At 40.2% G+C, this 19,580-nt stretch overlaps 1 protein-coding gene and 1 long non-coding RNA gene across 5 annotated transcripts in view; one reads left to right on the top strand and one right to left on the bottom strand.

The window, feature by feature from the left end:
* The window catches only part of DYM (dymeclin), a 340,736-nt gene that overhangs the window by 149,015 nt on the left and 172,141 nt on the right, over positions 1 to 19,580 (bottom strand). The gene's annotated exons all lie outside the window — the stretch shown is intronic.
* LOC112648132 (uncharacterized) overlaps positions 1 to 19,580 on the top strand; it is a 39,557-nt gene that overhangs the window by 13,426 nt on the left and 6,551 nt on the right. The window contains exons 3-5 of the long non-coding RNA XR_003128788.3: positions 4,948 to 5,035; positions 14,785 to 15,005; positions 19,376 to 19,447. This is a non-coding gene — a long non-coding RNA (uncharacterized LOC112648132). The remainder of the gene's footprint in view (positions 1 to 4,947; positions 5,036 to 14,784; positions 15,006 to 19,375; positions 19,448 to 19,580) is intronic.

Genomic DNA, 19,580 nt, shown 5'->3' with positions numbered 1-19,580 from the left:
GTCCTACGTGGCAGATATCTTAAATATTAGTTAGACTAAGTAGATGGACAGCTACATGGTACTCATTAGTATACAACTGTCCCTTGTTTTAAAGATGATGTGACAACCTGTAGTTATAGGTGGGGATGAACGGATCAGCTCATTACCAGCATTCCTGCCTACATGGCATAGGCATACAAAAAATGTCTTTGACTTTGGACAAAGCAACTATTTAACAAGAATGCTGTGTGGCTCTCCCTTACAGACATGTACTCTGCAAACACCCAATAAGGCCATGTGGCACCACCATACAGCGGGCTGGGTTCCCAGCAATGCTCACCCTACATGCCTTGACACTGTATTTCACTGTGCTAATAGCATGCCGCTGTCTGCTCTACTTGTGGTTTAATAAGCAGGTCTCAAAATCTACAAACACAGACATTCATTCTACATTCCTTGGTAACACCTTCTTTTCATGACCTTAGAGTTAGGAGGAGAGGAACATGGATGGACATTTTATAAGGAAGAAAAATTTACCTGATAGGAATTTCTCAATTGGATTTGTTTACAGTTTATATTTTAAAAGAAGCATTTCAGTATGTTATTATGCTCCTTCTTGTGCCAAGGATAGTCGGGGATTGACAGGACACTCATTAAAATGACGACTCCCACAGATGCCAAACTGGTTCCATTGGGGGTGGAGTTGATTGAAGGTGGGGGGAAGCACATGCTCATTTTAGAATTAGCTATAAGAGACACAGAACTCAGCCTGAAAGTTAAAAATTATCTTCATACATCATTTGGAAAAATTAAGAGACGTGTTTTTAAAAATCTGGACTTTGGGGGATATTGATGATGACTATGTACTAGACTCAAAAGTGTTTCTCAGTCCACACACATGTCTACACTGAATAATCTGGGGTATAAACACTAAGAATGTAATGGAAAGACTGGGTTCACAAATAAATAGCTATAAAATTGCATATTTAGCACGCTTTATGACCATCAAAAAGCTTGCTCACTTCTAAAGTCATTATATTTTATAAACTCCCTCTTGACAAAAAGGCAGGAAAGGATTTATAGCCTTTGTAAAATTCTGAACAATCTGAGTCTCGATTCTTCAGTATACATGCCGCAAGTATTAGATCAGTGGAGTTAGATATCTGGAGCCATGAAAAAAAGCCCAATTCTGCTGAGACTGATTAAATATTTATGTCACATCCTTTCTATAGCAGAGCAGAAAAAAATATACACAAGATAAAGTGCTCTACAATCAGAAGAGTTGAAAAACTATTAAGGTCATTAAAAATCTGGACAAGTCTTCTTATATAGAAGTTATACTAAATAACTCAAAATCAGGAGCCCATCTCAGAGTTGTTTTTCAGCTATGGTCATAGATGTACACTAAAATATCCACACTCCTCACCCTTTCACCCACATGGGTGTGGTGACACACACTAAACCCACATCTGTGAGCTGGCAGCAAGGATTACGGGTGCCGTCTGTTACAGGAATGTGGTAATCATGGAATTGAAGCTCACTGGCGTGCGTGGGTGGAGATGAAAAGCCTGGTATTGGTGTCACTAGCTCAAGTGCTCGTCAGCCCAACAGCAGTACTAGCCTGACTGCCACAGTTACTGATGGACACCTCTTCCTGGGGCAGAGGACAGGTCATGTCTTCTTTTGCCTCTAGGTCTTTGCACTACCTGAAGATGCTCACTCCATCTCTTTGTCCTTCCAGCAACCCCCTGCTCCTTCATTCTCTTAAGTGCAACCCTGTTGAGGCTTTCCCGGATTGCCCCAGGCACATCTAGTGCTGTCTCTCCTAGATTCCCATTGTACCTTGCACTTACTGCCAATATACAGCTTAACAAAATGCATTTACAACTGTCTTTATATCTGTCTCCCCTTTCAACCATAACCTCTTTGAGGGAAAATCTGGATTTTTATTTTTCTTTCCCTAGCACCTAGCACAGTGGCTGGTATTAAGAAAGCACAGTATTTATTAATTCACTAGAGAAAAACTGACAAAAATTAATGTTCCATATCCAATGGTCCACAAGTTACCTTGTTTGGGGAAGTTTTTATGTATTTATGTCACACTGACAATCACACTTCAGGCTGGGCTAGGAGAGTCATAACCATAAAGGTAAAATTACATCCTTCCTTAGGAGTGAATAAAGGCCTATAAATCACTGGGAATAGGAACTTACAAAATAATGCTTCTCTAAGGTCTGTTTCTCTAAACTGCCAATGTTAATTTTTTGTTTTTAAATCTTAAAAGAAATTAATGATTTTTCCACTTTTCAGAAATGCAAAAGATCCAATTGTCTTAATCACCTCTACCTCCTAACCAACCAGAAACTTATTTTCTTTCCATGGAACAGAGAACTGGAACAGCCATTCTGAAATAGTTCTGAAGACCTTATTAGCTATCACTTTATTCATTATGTGAATCACATTATTTTGGATCAAAATTAGCAAAAATCTGCCAACCTTGAGCATGAGATGCCTTAGAAAGGCTTCATATCTTTTTTAAGATGAAATTGTAACTGCTGGATACAGGAAATGGGCAAGATGGGATAAAAGAAATCAAGAAAGAAGGGGGGTATTTTATTGTAGAACAAACAAAACAGGCCAAGTGCTTTTTTGGTGACTATTCACAGAAGGAAAAGAGAGGGTACGAAGAAGACCTGTATATTGTGGGAGGGACATCAGTGTTGTTTATCCAGTATCTGAATTAACAATTCGTTCTTTGACTCTTCTCATCTCTACTTAATATGTAATCTATAAGAAAATTAATCAGTGTCACCCATCAGGCAGTTTATCTCTAGCTGAAGATTCAAGATATCTTCATACATACATTTTTGTATAGTCAACATATAAAAATTAAATGATAAGAAACTACCTAAGACCCATCACGACTGCATATATTTACTAATTGGCAAAATAATAAATCTCAAACAATGAGAGGTGGAAGAACAGGAACAGAAGACAGTACAATGAACTCTAAAGAATTAAGTATGAGGATAAAAATGTTAAGTAGGTATCATGGGTTGAACTGTATCATGCCAACAGACATGTGGGAGTCCGAACCCCCACTACCTCAGAGCCTCGCCTTATTTAGAGATGAGGTTGTTAGACATACTTAGTTAAGAGGTTATTCTGGAGCAGGGTAGGCACTTGATTCAATATGACTGGCGTCCTTACTAGAAATAACAGAAACACAAGGCAAGGAGAAGGCCATGTGACAAAGGAAGCAGAGACTGAGTAATGCATGCCAAGGATGTCAAAGTTTGCCAGCAAACACTGGAAGCTAGTGAGGAAAGGAAGTGTTCATCCCTAGAGGTCTCAGGGGAAGCATGGTCCTGCTGACATTCTGATTTGGGACGTCTACCCCCCAGGACTGTGAGACAATAAGTTTCTGTTATTTTGAGCTCCCGGTTTGCAGCCATTTGTTACAGCAGCTCCAGGAAACGAATACAGTGAGGAAGATATATCCATTCTGTTGGAAATGACATGGAGATAACGAGGTACAGCCATCACAACCCCTTCCCTGTGGGCCGAGGGGAGCGGACTAGGTGACAAGGAGACACGGGCTTAGCAGTGGAGGTGGGAGCAGCAGGCCTTCCGTGCGTGAGCGCTTCAATGTCATCATCGCTTAAAATGGAGGTCTTGGAAGAAAAAGAACAGGTCATCCAGCAGTTCCCAAGCACTTCCTGCCACCAGGATACCAGGAGCTGCAACCCCCTCGCAGCGCCCCTACGTTCGGCCTCCAAAGAGCAGGCCCTCCCGGCTCTTTCTTTCTCCCTACTCCAGAAAGCACACGGGCAGGAGAGAGCACTGAACAGGTGTTTCAGGGTTAACTCTGAATCCACTCTCATTTATACTGCAAAAGAAACAATGACCTCATCATTAGAAACAAACTGACTCCAAGTTCCCTTAGACCCTAAAGATGACCTCCTGACCTGCCAATTTAAGAGGCTCCACTGTCACTTCACCCATCCGGTCTTCATTTTCACTGATCTCAAAGCCCCTACTGCGTTTGTTCACCTGCCTATTATTTGTGTTCCTACACAGCAACCCAATAAACATCTAGTCTACAGAGCAGAGAAGGAGAAGGAGAGTCCATTAATTACAGCACAACATCGTGTTAGATGCCGCGGGGATATGGCAGCAGGTGGGGTGAATGGGAGACCCAAACCTCAGTGGGGAGCTAGGAAAAAAAGGATCTCAGAGGACATGACACCTAGGCTAAGACCCGAGAGATGAACAGGACAAAGAAACAAAATCATCTCTGACCTGGTGATACTCACGAGGATCAGTATTAGAACAGAGGAGAAACGGAAGCAGGTTTTTTCAACAAAAGGTTCCCAGGGGATCCCTCGGTGGCTCAGCAGTTTTGTGCCTGCCTCCGGCCCGGGGCGTGACCCTGAAGTCCCGGGATCAAGTCCCACCATCAGGCTCCCTGCATGGAGCCTGTTTCTCTGCCTGTGTCTCTGCCTCTCTCTCTCTCTGTCTTTCATGAATAAATAAATAAATAAAATCTTTAAAAAAAAATTTCTCAAACTCTCACCTTCAGATTCAAGCCACAGATTCTAAGTCTTGTTGATGTCTTTGTAAAGTCCTTCCATATATTCCAAGAACATGTAATGTAACTTAGAACCACATAAATAAAGGAAGAAAGGGCCTTATCTTTTCTAAAAGTGGCCAGAATTACACATGAGGTATGTTCAAAATCTGCTGCACAAACTTCATCCTCCAGAAAGGAGAGCAATTTTTCCTTCACACGTCAACTGTGTATAGGTGCTGACTTCTTTTAAATCCGAGTGATGCTGGCTGCTTTCAGCATAATTTTTCACTTAAAAAATGCTTTGATGCTTATAATCTATCATTTCAACATTAAATTGATTTATAAAGGTAAAAATGTGGCTCTAATAATTTGCAGTTGTGGCTTCTGTGTTTCAGATGGTAATCATCTCAAGACAGACCACCACCAGAGCAGAAATCTGGAGAATGGCAAGGGGAAGGGACAGGATGCTCATGTCTCCTTCAGGTTAGAACAATGAAGCTTCAAAGGTGCAAAAAGAGGGAAATGCTTCATGACGTCCCTGTACATATAATGATTAGGTCAACCTCTCAAAAAAGGGGGCACAGAGTTCAAACGTTTGATAATTTTATTATTTTTTAATTAAATTTCTCTTTTTACCCGTTATTAATTGTTACAGGTGGTAAATAAGAAGGGTATTGTTAAAAAAAATAAAAATAAAAAATAAAAACGAAGGGCATTGTTGGTGAGATTCATCTCCATAAATTCCTTAAAAAAAGAAAATCAACTGCTAGTGCGTTGCCAGATTCAACGGAGAAAGGGCAGTCTTTTTGATAAATGCTACTGGACTAATGATATATTTGAATGCAAAAATATGAACATTGATTCATACCGTGTACCATAGACAAAAATTAACTCAAAGTGAATTACAGACTTAATTGCTTAGACCTGAAACTATAAAACTTCTTAGAAGAAAACAAAGGAGAAACCTTTTGTGGCCCTTGGTTAGGCAGAAGAGATCTTAAGTAGATTCTAGAAGCATAATTTGTAAAAAACAAAACAAAACTGAATATTTGGACTTTATCAAAATCAAAAATTCCTGCTCTTTGAAAGATGTTAAAAGACAAGACAAGCCATGAATGATAGACACAGCTTTACAAAACACACACCTGTAAAAGGACTTTTTTTTTTTTTTTTTGTAAAAGGACTTGTAATAGATAAAGAATTCTCGGTGTGGGGAGGGGGCAACAGGTGATGGGGATCAAGGAGGGTACCTATCATGATGAGCACTGGATGACATATAGAAGTGTTCAATCACTATACTGCAAACCTGAAACTAGTATGACACTGTATGTTAACTATACTGGAATTAAAATTAAAAATTTAAATGATACCAAACAAACAAACAAATGAGATATGATTACATATCTTTTAGGATGGCTTTTACAAAAAAAGATAATACTAATTGTTGGTGAAGATGTGAAGTAACTGGATCCTGCACACATTGCTAGTAGGAACACAAAATAGCACCGTCACTTTGGAAAAGACTGGCAGTTTCTTATACACTTAACCATACATGTACCATTCACCCAAAAACATTATTCCTAGGCATGTATCCAACAGAAATGAAAATTTATATTCCTCCAAATTTTCTACACAAATATTTATAGCAGCTTCCTCATAACTGTCTCAAAAAGAAAACAGGCCAAACATCTTTCAACTGATAAAGAGATAAACTGGGGTATCCTTATAGTGGACTACTCCTCAGTTTAAAAAAAATAAATAAATAAGGAGCCATTCAACAACATGGATAAACCTCTACACTCAAAAGACTACATTCTGTACGATTTCGTTTACAGGACACTCTGGAAAAGAAAGAACTACAGGAACAGAATGGGGCTCAGGTTGCTGGCAGAGTGTGACCACACAACTACACAGGGAGTTTCTGGGGAGAAGAATCTTTTCTTCATCTCATGGCGGCAGATACACAACGATATTTGTCAACTCAAAGAACTGTGCGCAAGGGGAAATTTACTGTGTATGACATAACAGATTTAACTGTCCAGAACAGATTATTTAACTGTCCTAAAGAAATAGTAACAACGATCACCTGTGATGAAGCATTAGCCTGTGCTAGTCAAACATACCAACTGCATTCAAGGGAAGAAGAAAATTAGATTACATCTCCCAGGCTCAGCCCTATACACCCTGATCAAGCAGACCATGTGTCTTAGTAAAAACCTTTAATACCATGCCCTTTATTATCTCTGCACACTTTTAAAGTTTCTTATTCCATGTCATCATCAAAAGTTTCTTTCTAGTCTCAAAACAGCACCACTATCACACATCTGGGAACAAAACCAAGTGTTTCCTGCAATGACAGAAACTTAACATCTCGGGATCCCTGGGTGGCGCAGCGGTTTGGCGCCTGCCTTTGGCCCAGGGCGTGATCCTGGAGACCCGGGATCGAATCCCACATCGGGCTCCCGGTGCATGGAGCCTGCTTCTCCCTCTGCCTATGTCTCTGCCTCTCTCCCTCTCTGTGTGACTATCATAAATAAATAAAAAATTAAAAAAAAAAAAAAAAAAAGAAACTTAACATCTCACCAAAAATGAACTACACTCAAGTTAGATAGGTTATCGAGAACAGCTTACCATACCCGATGCACTACAACAATGGTTCTCTCCACATCAATCTGTGTATTGGCTCCAAACAAACAAAAGGCTTATTAGAGAAGAATTATTTTAGAGGTCTTAATGGAAGTCAGAGGAAATAGTCAATGAAATACTAAATATTTAATTCAAAACACTCAGTATACTTTGTTGGTAGCCTGAGACATATGCCTTATAATTAATAAAACAGACTTTTTCTATAAGAATCTACATTCTATCTGTTAACAGATAAAACTCTACAGAAGACAGAGAACAAGAGAGAATAAATAATAGAACCAATTAAAAAAAAACTCAAGCTATATGTAAAAATCAATAAAACGTAACATGTTTCCACATTACAAATCTATAAGAAAATGCAGTGTTTAGGAAATCCAATGGACCTACTATGATTTAAAAAAAAAAAAAAACGACTTCACTCATGACACTAGAATACTATTATTCTCCTGTACAATGTCCATCTTGTAGTTGGATAAAATACCTTAAGAATAATACATCAGGGCAGCCTGGGTGGCTCAGCAGTTTGGCGCTGCCTTCAGCCCAGGGTGTGATCCTGGAGACCCGGGATCGAGTCCCAGTCTCACTGCATGGAGCCTGCTTCTCCCTCTGCCTGTGTCTCTCTGCCTCTCTCTCTCTGTGTCTCTCATGAATAAATAAAATAAATCTTTAAAAAAAAAAAAGAATAATACATCACCTTTTGAGAAGTTGACAGCTTTAAGATCAACCTCATTATTCCAACTTTTAGAGAAGTGTCTTCTAATTTTCCCGAGGTATTTAGGCATGTTGATAAGGATGTACACGCATGTTTAAAGCAATGGCGCCCTTTCTTCACATGCTATTGGACGTGAAAATGGAATATGTAAAAGAGATCCTGGCAGAGGAAAGTGCTCTGGGAGCAGTAGGGGCCCTGGGAGCCCCGGCTGCTCCTGTTGCTACCACCAAGGGAACACCAAGTGCAAAACTGTCACCGCATGATGATAGATGTAGGTGGACCTTACTTAATTTCCTATCCATCTCTCCTCTGACACCTCCAAGGCTGCGTAGCCAGCGCTGACTGGCCGTGGCCATCTCAGCCCTCTCCCCAGTGAAGCCAAACCACAGGCCAGTGCTACATGTTCTACGTGAGCTACCGCTCCCTTCTGGTTCTCTGCGTTGCATGCCCACTTGGCACCATCGAGCAGGGCGGGCAGACCCAGTATGTCTGGTTCCTCGAGTCAATTCTAATGACACATGCAGCTGCTCAAATGCCCCACACTGTCCTAACACAGCTGGACGAACTGAAAGGTTACCAAGAGAACTTCATGCGAAGTCTACAGGCTGCAATACTGACAAGTCCGTCTTGAAGAGGGTGGCCTGCAACAGAAACTGACAGCACCTGTGCCTGATGTGAATCCTAACAGGAAAGGTAATGGGGGGCGCAGAGCGGAAAACTTCAGAAGCAAACGTTCACTGACAAAAAATAAAAAATTTTCTAGTAACAGGCAGTTCCATATACTTCCCCAAATTCTTCTCCCTTGCCAGCCAAAGATGATTTAGTTACATGTGGGATTTTGCTTTCCCCCACCTTTACCTGTTGAGATGTTATTCATTCTTTAAGGTCTTGATTAAAATTGTCCTAGGTTAGAACTACCCCTTCCTTCTAGGTACCTACGGCACTTTGTACAACTCTTCACTCTCTGCCTTATACTACAGTTGGCCACACAGAAGTTCTACTGGATTAAAACAGAAATTATTCCTAAACTGTATTTTCACTTTTTCTTTCAGTAGAAAAGATACTTAGATGTTGGAGGAAGTAAGGACCTGTATAATGCAAAAATGGATGAACTGGTTATATATTGTGTTTCTAGCTGGAATTCAACTTTAACACCCAACAACAGACTTTAACATAAACGGTTGGATTAAAAAAAAAAAAATACACTTAGCTTTACAAAATTGTTCATCCTACTCCAAATGTCACATGAGTAGCAACGTTTTTATTCATTCAAAAAATATTTACTAAAATTCACTCTGTAAAAACACTGTGCAGGTATGCAAGAGTAGAAAAATAAACCAAGGCTAGATGTTCTTCAGGTTGAACAATACTGCATCTCCAGGGATTTCTCTGCAGCCTGCCCCTGTGGGTCTTCTACCTTGCCAGAAAGCCATGCTGGCCCACTCCCTGCAGTCTGGTGGTTGTACTACTGTCATCCCCTCTACTTTCTTGTTTTCCAGTGACTAGAAAAAATGCACATGGTGGCGGAGGAGCTGCTGTCTGTCTTCCCATAATCCATTTCTCCACTAACAGACTTTCAGCGAGCACATGCTGGGATGAATAAAAACTACATTTCGGGGCAGCCCGGGTGGCTCAGCGGTTTAGCACCACCTTCAGTCCAGGTCGTGATCCTGGAGACCCGGGATCGAGTCCCACATCAGGCTCTCTGCATGGAGCCTGCTTCTCCCTCTGCCTGTGTCTCTGCCTCTTTCTCTCTCTCTCTCATGAATAAATAAATAAAATCTTAAAAAAAAAAAAAAAAAACTACATTTCTCAGCTTCCACTGCTAACTGTGGTCACATGATGAAGTTTGGGCTTACCAGGTATAAGTATTTCTCATGGCAGCTTCTGGGCATCTTCCTGAAGAGTCAGCTTGTGCCTTGTCTTGCTCTTTTACTTTTTGTCCCCTCCTCTTATCCTGTGGCTTGAACTCAGATGCTGAACAGGACAGTAATAACCAAGGTCAGACCCTAAGGATGGTGGAGGCATATTGGAAGGGATTTCCCCAAAGATGTCCATGCCCTAATCCCTGGAAACAAGGAGCTATACAAGGCAAAAGGGAATTGGCAGATGTAATTAAGACTACAGATCTCAAAATAGAGACATAATCTTGAACTATCCATATGTGGACAATCTAATCATATGAACCCTTTACAGCACAGGAACTCTCTCTGGCCAGAGCCAGAGGTGGCAAATGGATAAATCAGAGGGATTCCAAGCATGAGAATCACTGGATGTGCCACTGATGTAGGAACCCGTGTGTGAGGACCAGAAAGCGGCTTCTAGAAGCTCAGAGAAGCCCCTAGCTGAGTGCCAGAAAGGTAAAGGGGACCTTGTGATGCTTTCTACCATCACAAGGAACTGAATTCTGCCAACAACCTGGAATCTAGAAGGAGATTCTTCCCAGAGCCTTCTGATGCTAGCCCAGCAGGGCCAACAACTTGATTTCAGCCTTGTGAAACCTGCAGCAGACACGAGCTAAGCCACATCAGACTTCTGACCTACAGAACTACGGGATAATACATGTATTTTGCTTTAGGTAGTTTAGCTGGTGAGGATTTGTTTTAGCAGCTGAAGAAAACCAGTACTTGCTGGAGCAGAGGCTCCATCAACTTGGACTTCTACTGGGAGAAAAATAAAATGCTTTCTTTAAACTACTAGTATTGTCAGTTTTTCTCAGTGATTCACAGTTGAACCTAAATTTGACGGATACACTTGATGAAACCCTTTTAACATAGCGAAGTAGCATTACCCACATCTGAAGAATAACAGAGGCAAAAGTGAAATGCTGTTTCAAGCTGGGAATACTTCATATACATATATATGTCATAACAACAGCTTTTTAAAAGACCATTTTCACTTTTTCAGTTGCAACAGGGAGACTGTGTATTACATAACACTTAGCATGTGATCCAATTCTAAGAAAGTCTTGAAAAAAATGGCACAAGTTTGCATCACTACCAGTGTCTAGACCAGTCAGGATTAGTAATTACTTACTGGATACAATAAGGTCAGTATACATCAGCAAAATAGATGCAAATGGTTTGGAAGGAATGAAAGGCACAATTTCAAGCAAGCACTACATGTCACTGTGAAAGAAAAAAACTGGTAAGGCCTTAAAAAATGCCTAAAATCTATCAATTATTACAAAATACTCCATTTCATGATTGCAATATAAAAACAATACTATAAAATCCTCACACCACCTTTTTTCTTCCAAAGGAAGCAAAGACTTCTGCAAATAACATTTGTTTAAGCTAATTCCATCTTCATTTTAACATGAAACATTTGATTTCTAGACATAGAAGGAATGCAACACTTGTGTCAAGTATTTGATAATTTAAACAGTTTTGGTTTTGTTCTGGAAATGTTTTATTCACATTTCAGGTGTTGCTTTTGGATAGCCTTAAAATTAAAGCCTTTTAACATCAAATAAGAAAGGACTTCAGTTCTCCCTTTTTGTGAGGGGAGGTGCCTGTGAAATATCTATTAATACGTAAATGAAAAGAAATAAACAGTCATTCTCAGTCATGTTGTATTTTAGAACTACTTCAATTTGATCAAGTATGCCCAACTTTAAGAAAACCAGTATGTGCAAGGATGAAATTGCTTTATAAATAGTGACACTGAAGAAGGGAAACAGAAATGGATTCTAAGAACTAATTAACAATGAATAAGAAGTGAAAATAAAACCTTTTAAAAATGATAGGGTCAGTAGGTGGGAAAAGGTGGCTTGACTGCCCCAAAAACAAGGACAGAGGCCGGGCCTCTGAGACAGTGGATGAGCGGCTGTACCCACCACGCCCACCCAGTGGTGTCAGATGGGTCCCATCAGGTCTTCTCCTCGTTTTATCACATAGCAAGGGGGAACGGAGGCATCAGCAGTCAGCCGTCTGACCCTGTTTGCTCTCCCTAAGAAGCAGCACAAACAATTTTCCCTGCTACTTAATGAAACACAAGCCACACCTGAGATTCAAGAGCAGGAGCACAAGATCTGCCTCCTTGCAGAGAAGTCTCCTGCAGGGCTCACTCAGGATATCCTCCTACTAAATGTCATCACACAAATTATCCCTAAAGAGTCTTCTGCTTGTGAGCCCAGGGATCACTGCAGGGGGCAGTACCCAAAGGGACAAACTGCAAACAAATGCTCCTGAGGGGTTTCTGAGGCTCCGGAATAAGGAATGGTAATGCTCACTCAGAATCAAGTCTACCATTTTCCCCAAGCTCTGTTTGGAGAAAAGGAGGGTTCGCTAATACTTAAATATGCTAAACATTGTTCTAACGGTTTCCTCCTTTTTACTGAATACTCATAATAACGCTACAAAATAGGAACTATTATTTTGCACATTTTATTTAACTTGCCCAAGATCACACAGCTAGCAAGAGGCAGAGATGGGTCTTACTCTAGTGTATACTACTGCCCACTTTCATATACTCTCATGCACAAGAATTTTCTTTCCAGAGCTGTCTGTGTATGTATGTGCAAAACTTAAATGTCCAAATACATGGCATTATTTATTTTGTTGGATAAATCAATGATAGTTCAAAGCCATGTTATAAAACTCTTTCCCACCGCAGGTGATACAGTACAAAGATGCTTATAAAACTATATATACACGCTATAGCCTGTTTTTTTAAAACATATACATATGTATGAATAGAAAATTATCTGGAGTGTTTTAGACTAAGGCATTAGTCTAAGGATTACACAGAAGTAGAAACCATGGTTGTCTTCAAGCTTGCCTGTATTTTTGTAATGAGTCTGTATTGCCTTTTTTAGTGGAGAGGCGAGGGAGGCTCCATGCCCAACACGGGGCTTGAACTCATGATTCTGAGAGCAAAACCTCAGCTGAGGTCAAGAGTCGGACACTTAAAGGGCTTAGCCACAGCCATCCAGGCTCCCTGAGTCTGTACTGCTTTTGTTTCTTAACTTTATTATTTTTGCATAATCCTTTATTCTACACATCTTGTGTGCCAGGCATTGTTAATAGGTACTTGAGATACATTCGTGAGGACAAAGATTCCTGTCCCACTGGCACTCACGTGGTAAAAGAAGAGAAACACAGGCAGTGAAAAGTTTTGCTTTGCTCTCACCCCATAACATTTTAATCAGTTTCTTGTGTATCCTTCCAGATGTTTTCCATGTAAATAAGAATATGTATTATTTATCCTGACTTCTATTCACATACTACACATACACTTTCTTCACGTGTCTCAGAGAGCCTTCTATAGGTCCCCTTACTTTGTTCTGTAGCTGCACACTGTCCACTGTGTCACATTCTCTATGGATGGATACCTGAGTTGCTTCTAACCTCTCACTATTATGAAAAAAATACTGCCCAAATAAACTTGTACGCTATCATTTTGCACAAATACAGGCTATGACTGTTGAGTCAAGGAGTAACATATTTGGAATTTGGATAGACACTGCCACATGGTTGTACAGACACAGTTGGAGAGTGTCTGGATATAACTGCACAGGCAGATTTTTCTAAACCAAAAGGTGGAAAGTGTCATCTCAGGGAAGCTTTTAAATTGCAGTTTTCTTATTAGAGTGAAACAGTATTTTAAAATATATTTAAGGACCATCAGACTCCCTTTCATATAACTTTAAAAACCCTAAGTTTTGAGAGCATGTGATCTTTATTAGGCAAACTAATTAGTACCTACAGGGAGTCTAGAGGCAGCCATGGGCCTGGCTTAAATTCAATTAGGTAGTATTTTTCATCTTTTGAGAAAATGTCAGGGAAGTGAATAACCAGGTTTAGACTATGTGGACAGTAACTGTGTCCTTTTAGTTCCTCTCTGCCTAGCACAAGGCCTGGTGCACCCCAGGTGTCCAATAAAACATTTGCCAAAAAAGAAAAAAAAAGGGGGGGGGCACCAAAAAAAAAAAAAAGAAAGAAAGAAAGAAATTCTTTCAACGTTTATAGCACAACAGCACCACCAAGGGGAGCTTTAGCTAAAGGATCCCCCCCGACCCCAAGAAATTTCCTGCAGCCTGATCTCAGACCACAGCAAACACATAATCAAATTGCAGATGGTATAACTGCTGTATAAATGCTACTTCCACACAACCTCTGATTTCCATCCCCCAGATTTAACGTTGCCCCTTAACCTCCCTTTCTGGAACTTCTGGGGTTGCCACTGTCAGAGTGAACATGCAGTCAGTCACACTGCCACAGGGTAACACAGCTCTGCATTTCCTCAGCCCTAAGGCAAGATCAGGCCAGTGTCAAGCACTCTGTGACCAACAAGTGTAGCAACTCCAGCGCTCACAGGGCAGGAACTCTGTTCACCCATTGTAAGTAAAGACACCGTCACTGGAAAGTGGGCATTTCCGTCTGAACAAAAGAAACTGAATACAGGCAATAATCAAGGGAGAGAGCTTCTATGGCAAATGTAGATTAAGCAAACAAACAAAAAATGCAAAGATAACATCTGAATACATTCAGCTAAATTTTCTATTATGAATAGAAATCCAGACATTGATCTTAAGCCCAGAATTTAAGAATGAAAGTAGTCATTCATTTTCCCAGCTACACCGGGGAATAATTTATGACAGTCCCATGACAGGCAGTGTCCAAAGACAGCGGCTGGCTGCAAAAGAACCAAGCCTCTCAGTGTTTCTGTCCTTTGGTGGTCGCCTCCCTTTGAATCCGGGCTGGCCCTGCAACCTGCTCTTGACAGACAAAATGTAGTCAAAGTAATTTTCTGGGATAGGTGAGCTAGGTCGGTTCTTGTCATTCTTAGGACCCTTCCTTCCTTCCTTTCTTTCTTTCTTTTTTTTTTTTTAATTTAATTATAGTTGACATAAATATTCTATTACTTTTAGGTATATGTTAACAGTGATTTGATATCTATGGGATGTTTCCTCTTGGAAACTTGTGAGAAGACCAAGCTTCACAGCCAGGTCCCATGGAAAAGAATGAGAAGCTCTAGTCAACATCTCAATAGACCTTCCAGCTAACAGCTGGCATCAATTGCCAGTCATGAGACTGGGCTACACTGGACATCCAACCCAGCTGCTAACTGCAAACATGTAAGAAACTCCAAGTGAGTATCACACAGCTAAGTAATCAATCCACAAGCACTGTGAGACATAATGAGAAATCATTGTTTTAAGCAGTAAGTTTTGGGGTGGGTTTGTTACACAGCCATAAACAACCAGAACATATTTTATAGCCACATCCAAACAAGATGAGCAACAAACTTCTAGGACAATTTAGTACAGTAACATTCCCAGGTTATGACTTTTAAAGAAAGAAACCTTGCCCTCTTACGGGGAATAAACATGATTTATATATTCTGTGTATCCCCTTTCCCTTCTAACCCCTTGATAACTATGGTCTCAATAATTATTTATTAAATGGAAGCATGAATAATACAAATGTAGCTAACTATTGATTATACTGATGGAAGGAAGTAAGGGTATAATTAATTCAGAAATAGTAGATATTCAAAAGTATATACAATGAACTCTGTAATACAGATGTGTTCATATTCACTATCTCTGCCCCATCCTCTGAAAGGGTATTAGCCTTACCTCTGTGAGACCCAGGAAATTTAACAAAAATCCCCTACCCCTGGACAAGCAGAGCAGGACTGACTCCATTTTGTGCTGTACTCGCCTTGTGCCGACCTGCTTAGGGCACTGCCCCACCCTAGTCAAGACCAGGGCACACCCTAATCGAAAATCGGCTCAGTGATAGGCCAGCTCAAATGGATACTTTAGGGTAAAATGTAACTCAATCGGCCACCTGCGAGGGTCCGGACCAGCATGACTGTGCAACTCTCTGCGTATCCCATTGGCCACTGGCCCCTATAAAGTTGCTAAGCCTCTTAGTCTTGGGGTCCAAGTCCCTGCTTGGGACACTTGGACCCGAGCTCGAGCTTGTAAATAAACCCTCATGTGTTTGCATCGGTGTCGGCTCCTTGGTGGTTTCTCGGATTCGCGATCTTGGGCACAACACCTCAGAGCCCCTTTAGACTCCTAAAAAATTATCAAGGACCAAAAAAACTTTTTGTGTGAAGGTTATACCTATAAACACAGTAAAAATAAAAATGAGAAATATAAAAAATAATTTAAATCTAGTAATTAACCTATTACATGTTAACATAAAATTTAATAAAAAAAACTCCTTTTGAAAACAAAACAAAATGTCTGAAGAGTAACATTATTTTCTACTTCTGCAAAATCTTTTTTTCTGTCTGGCTTAAGAGAAAACAGATCCTCATTCCTGCTTAAGTCAATCTTGTTTTATTTGAAGCATATTAAGAAAATGCAGCCTTATAATACATGTACTTAGAAAAGGGAGGACTATTTTAATGTCCTTTCCAGAAAATTATAGATATTCTGCTTAGAAACAATAGGATTCAAGTGGTAGTTTCTCAAAGATTAGTTAAAATACAGGAGCATAAACAGTAAAAGATGACTTTGAGTCTTTTGCATCAAGATCCATTGGTCTATTTTGTACTTTCAATGAATCTTTTCACTCATGCTGCATTTTACGACTTCATGCTTTGGTCATTTGAAAAATATTGATTTGCTGAGTTATACAGATCTTACAAATGTTGATACATTTCATCACAAAACAACCCAAATTCCCATACTTATCATCATCTTCAATCTTATCAAAAAAAGTCTTTAATAATTGGGAAGCTGTCAAACCTATGTTGCCAATATGAGTTTTTTAAAATTCTAATTTTTGCCTGTAAGTTCCAATTTTATCATTGGCAACCAACACTAACAGTTGTTTTCTCTGAAGTGACAGGCTCATTTTATTCATTTTTACAAAAATGTCTGCCAACCCTAAATAACCACAGATGTCACTCATTCTTTTAACATAAAAATGGTAATCTCATCCAAGAAGTGACTAGTTGGGCAGCCCAGGTGGCTCAGTGGTTTAGTGCCACCTTCAGCCCAGGGCGTGATCCTGGAGACCCAGGATGGAGTCCCACGTTGGGCTTCCTGCATGGAGCCTGCTTCTCCCTCTGCCTGTGTCTCTGACTCCCTCTCCCTCTCCCAAGAATAAATAAATAAAATCTTAAAAAAAAAAGTGACTAGCTTAGTTCACAATACAATCATACGTGTGCTTTCCCAAGACAATCACTACAGCTCAATATGTAGAAGTGCTTTATTTGTTTTTTTTTTTTTAATTTTTATTTATTTATGATAGTCACACAGAGAGAAAGAGAGAGAGGCAGAGACACAGGCAGAGGGAGAAGCAGGCTCCACACACCAGGAGCCCGATGTGGGATTCGATCTCGGAGAAGTGCTTTATTTGAACCAGATCTATCACACAAAATATCTCAAAGACCTGTATCCAAAGGTCAAGCTTTATCACAACTAATCGTTTTTACTATGTCATCAAGGACATTCAGTAAAAGTGGCTTTTCCCCCTTTTCACTACAAGTGTGTGGTTGTAGAAAATACAAGGAGTACTGATAACAATTCAGTGCCATCGTCCTGACTTATGTTTTACCCCTACTTTGCTTTGACGATACTCATTCAAAATGTCAGCACAGTGGAAATGCCAAATGACACCTTATTGTAGAAATAGCTTAGACCCCAGGGAACCTGTGTGGTCTGTGGACCACACCTTGAGAACCTCTGCATTGGTGTGATCCAAGAAAGAAGGTGATGGAAGCTCTACACAGTGGACACTGCACTCTTTCTTAATAGAGAATCTGAGTTTAATGTGGTTGACACCGGTTTCTTCTTTCTAGTACTTGCCAATGCCAGGTCTGCCACAGAGATGATAGAACACTTCTGAGCTAAGGTCATATGTAGATTTCAATTTCAGCTCCATCACACTGGGCAGGACAGTGTGGTGCATCACATGAGTTGCCAGTGACCGGCAATACTGGACACGTGGCAGACATATAGAACAAATCTGATAAATGATTAAATGATCCCCAAATACCCACCCTTATATTAAAACAATCATAATCGTGTTATAAAATAGTCTGTGCAGAACCAGGGTATGTTTAAAAGCTCAGTGACTGAGTGATTCTAAGTGAGAAATTTGGAATGATATATTAAGGTACCATTACTATGTTAAGTAAATAATGTACAATGTTCTTATATTTCAACATGATCTTCATGTTTGACTAATAGAGGTAAGAAAATAGGCACATTTTAGATGGAAAAACTGCACTAACAGCAATGTCATATCGGGTTCCTACAGATGTTTGTCCTACTTTGTGGTCCTCAAACCCCTCAGATCTTTCTTTCTTTTTTTAAAATATTTTATTTTATTTTATTTTATTTTAATTTTATTTGAGAGAGAGAGAAAGAGAGAGAGAGAGAGAGAAGGGCAGAGACACAGGCAGAGGGAGAAGCAGGCTCCATGCAGGGAGCCCGACATGGGACTCAATCCCGGGTCTCCAGGATCACGCCCTGGACTGAAGGCAGTGCTAAACCGCTGAGCCACCCAGCTCAGTCACCTCTCTTTCAAACAGGGTTCTTAAGAAAATATAATTTTTCATCAATTAACTCCTCTCTAGGTGTTTAGATAGGTTTGGCTATGTGCCATCGTTGGGGAAAACTGTCACTTATCTAGCTCTCAACAGGGAGACTCTCACAGAACCCCAGATGACGAAGCCTGCGAGACGACATGAGATGTCTGAGACCCCACAGTTCACCCTCAAATCTTCTCAGCAGCTACTAAAAGATTGTCAATGGCTTCTTAAAAACAACAAGGAGATCACACGCTTAGAAAAGTTGAAAGCAACTCTCCCAAGGAAGGATATAATAAATGTCTCGTATACAGATTATTCATATGCTTTTAGTTTAAAACTTCATTTATAACCAGCACTTGGCAGTGGAAGGGAGTACAGTATTATAGATGGAGGACACATGAAGGTTTAAATCCCAACATTGTCACTGTCGGTAAGGTGATCTTAGATAAATTACTTCTCTGAGATTGTTTCTTCACTGTAAAATGGAAATAGCAACACCCATACCATCAGATAGCAAAATAACACTGTATAGGCCCCAGTATGTGCCATATGGCAGATACCAACTGTACAAAAACCAAAAAGTGGTAGTCCATATGGCATGCTGTTTCTACCTGACTTACCACCAGGAGATTTTAACCATTTTAATACAATTTTTAAAGCATGAGAATTTATCAAATACCTACTACTGAGCCCCACCAGGAATAGTATCTGCTGCTGTCTTTTAACCAGGAAGATGAAGCATGAGGTGACTGCTATTCATAAAGTGCTTCACATACAATAATTCATTTATTCCTCCAGACAGCTCTGGGAAGATATGCCCACTTGTAGAAGAGGAAACCGAGGTGTACCAAACAAATGAACAACTGTGACTGCTCTAAGTATTTGTCAGTGTTGGCAACAGGGAGTATTTCTCTACCTTCCCAGAGGCTACCTTGGCTCACCTCTCTTTTCCTCCCTTCCAGGAGGCAGTCCCTCCTCCCTCATGCAGCCCCATCCCTGTTCCATCGGATTCTGCAAGCACTTCCAATGGACATGTGAGTCATTCTCAATCTCTGAAACTTTTGTTTACTCCTGTTTCTCCTCTGAACACAACCCTTATTTCTTTGGGAAAAGGTTCTTTTTTTACTAAAAGTCGGTGAAGCCTGTGCAATTCATCAAAAGCAAAAT

The sequence above is a fragment of the Canis lupus genome, chromosome 7, assembly GCF_003254725.2.
Source record: "Canis lupus dingo isolate Sandy chromosome 7, ASM325472v2, whole genome shotgun sequence".
Classification (NCBI taxonomy): Eukaryota; Metazoa; Chordata; class Mammalia; order Carnivora; family Canidae; genus Canis; species Canis lupus.
The sequence above is the reverse complement of the archived record's forward strand: the minus strand, read 5'-3'. Positions and strand labels throughout refer to the sequence as shown.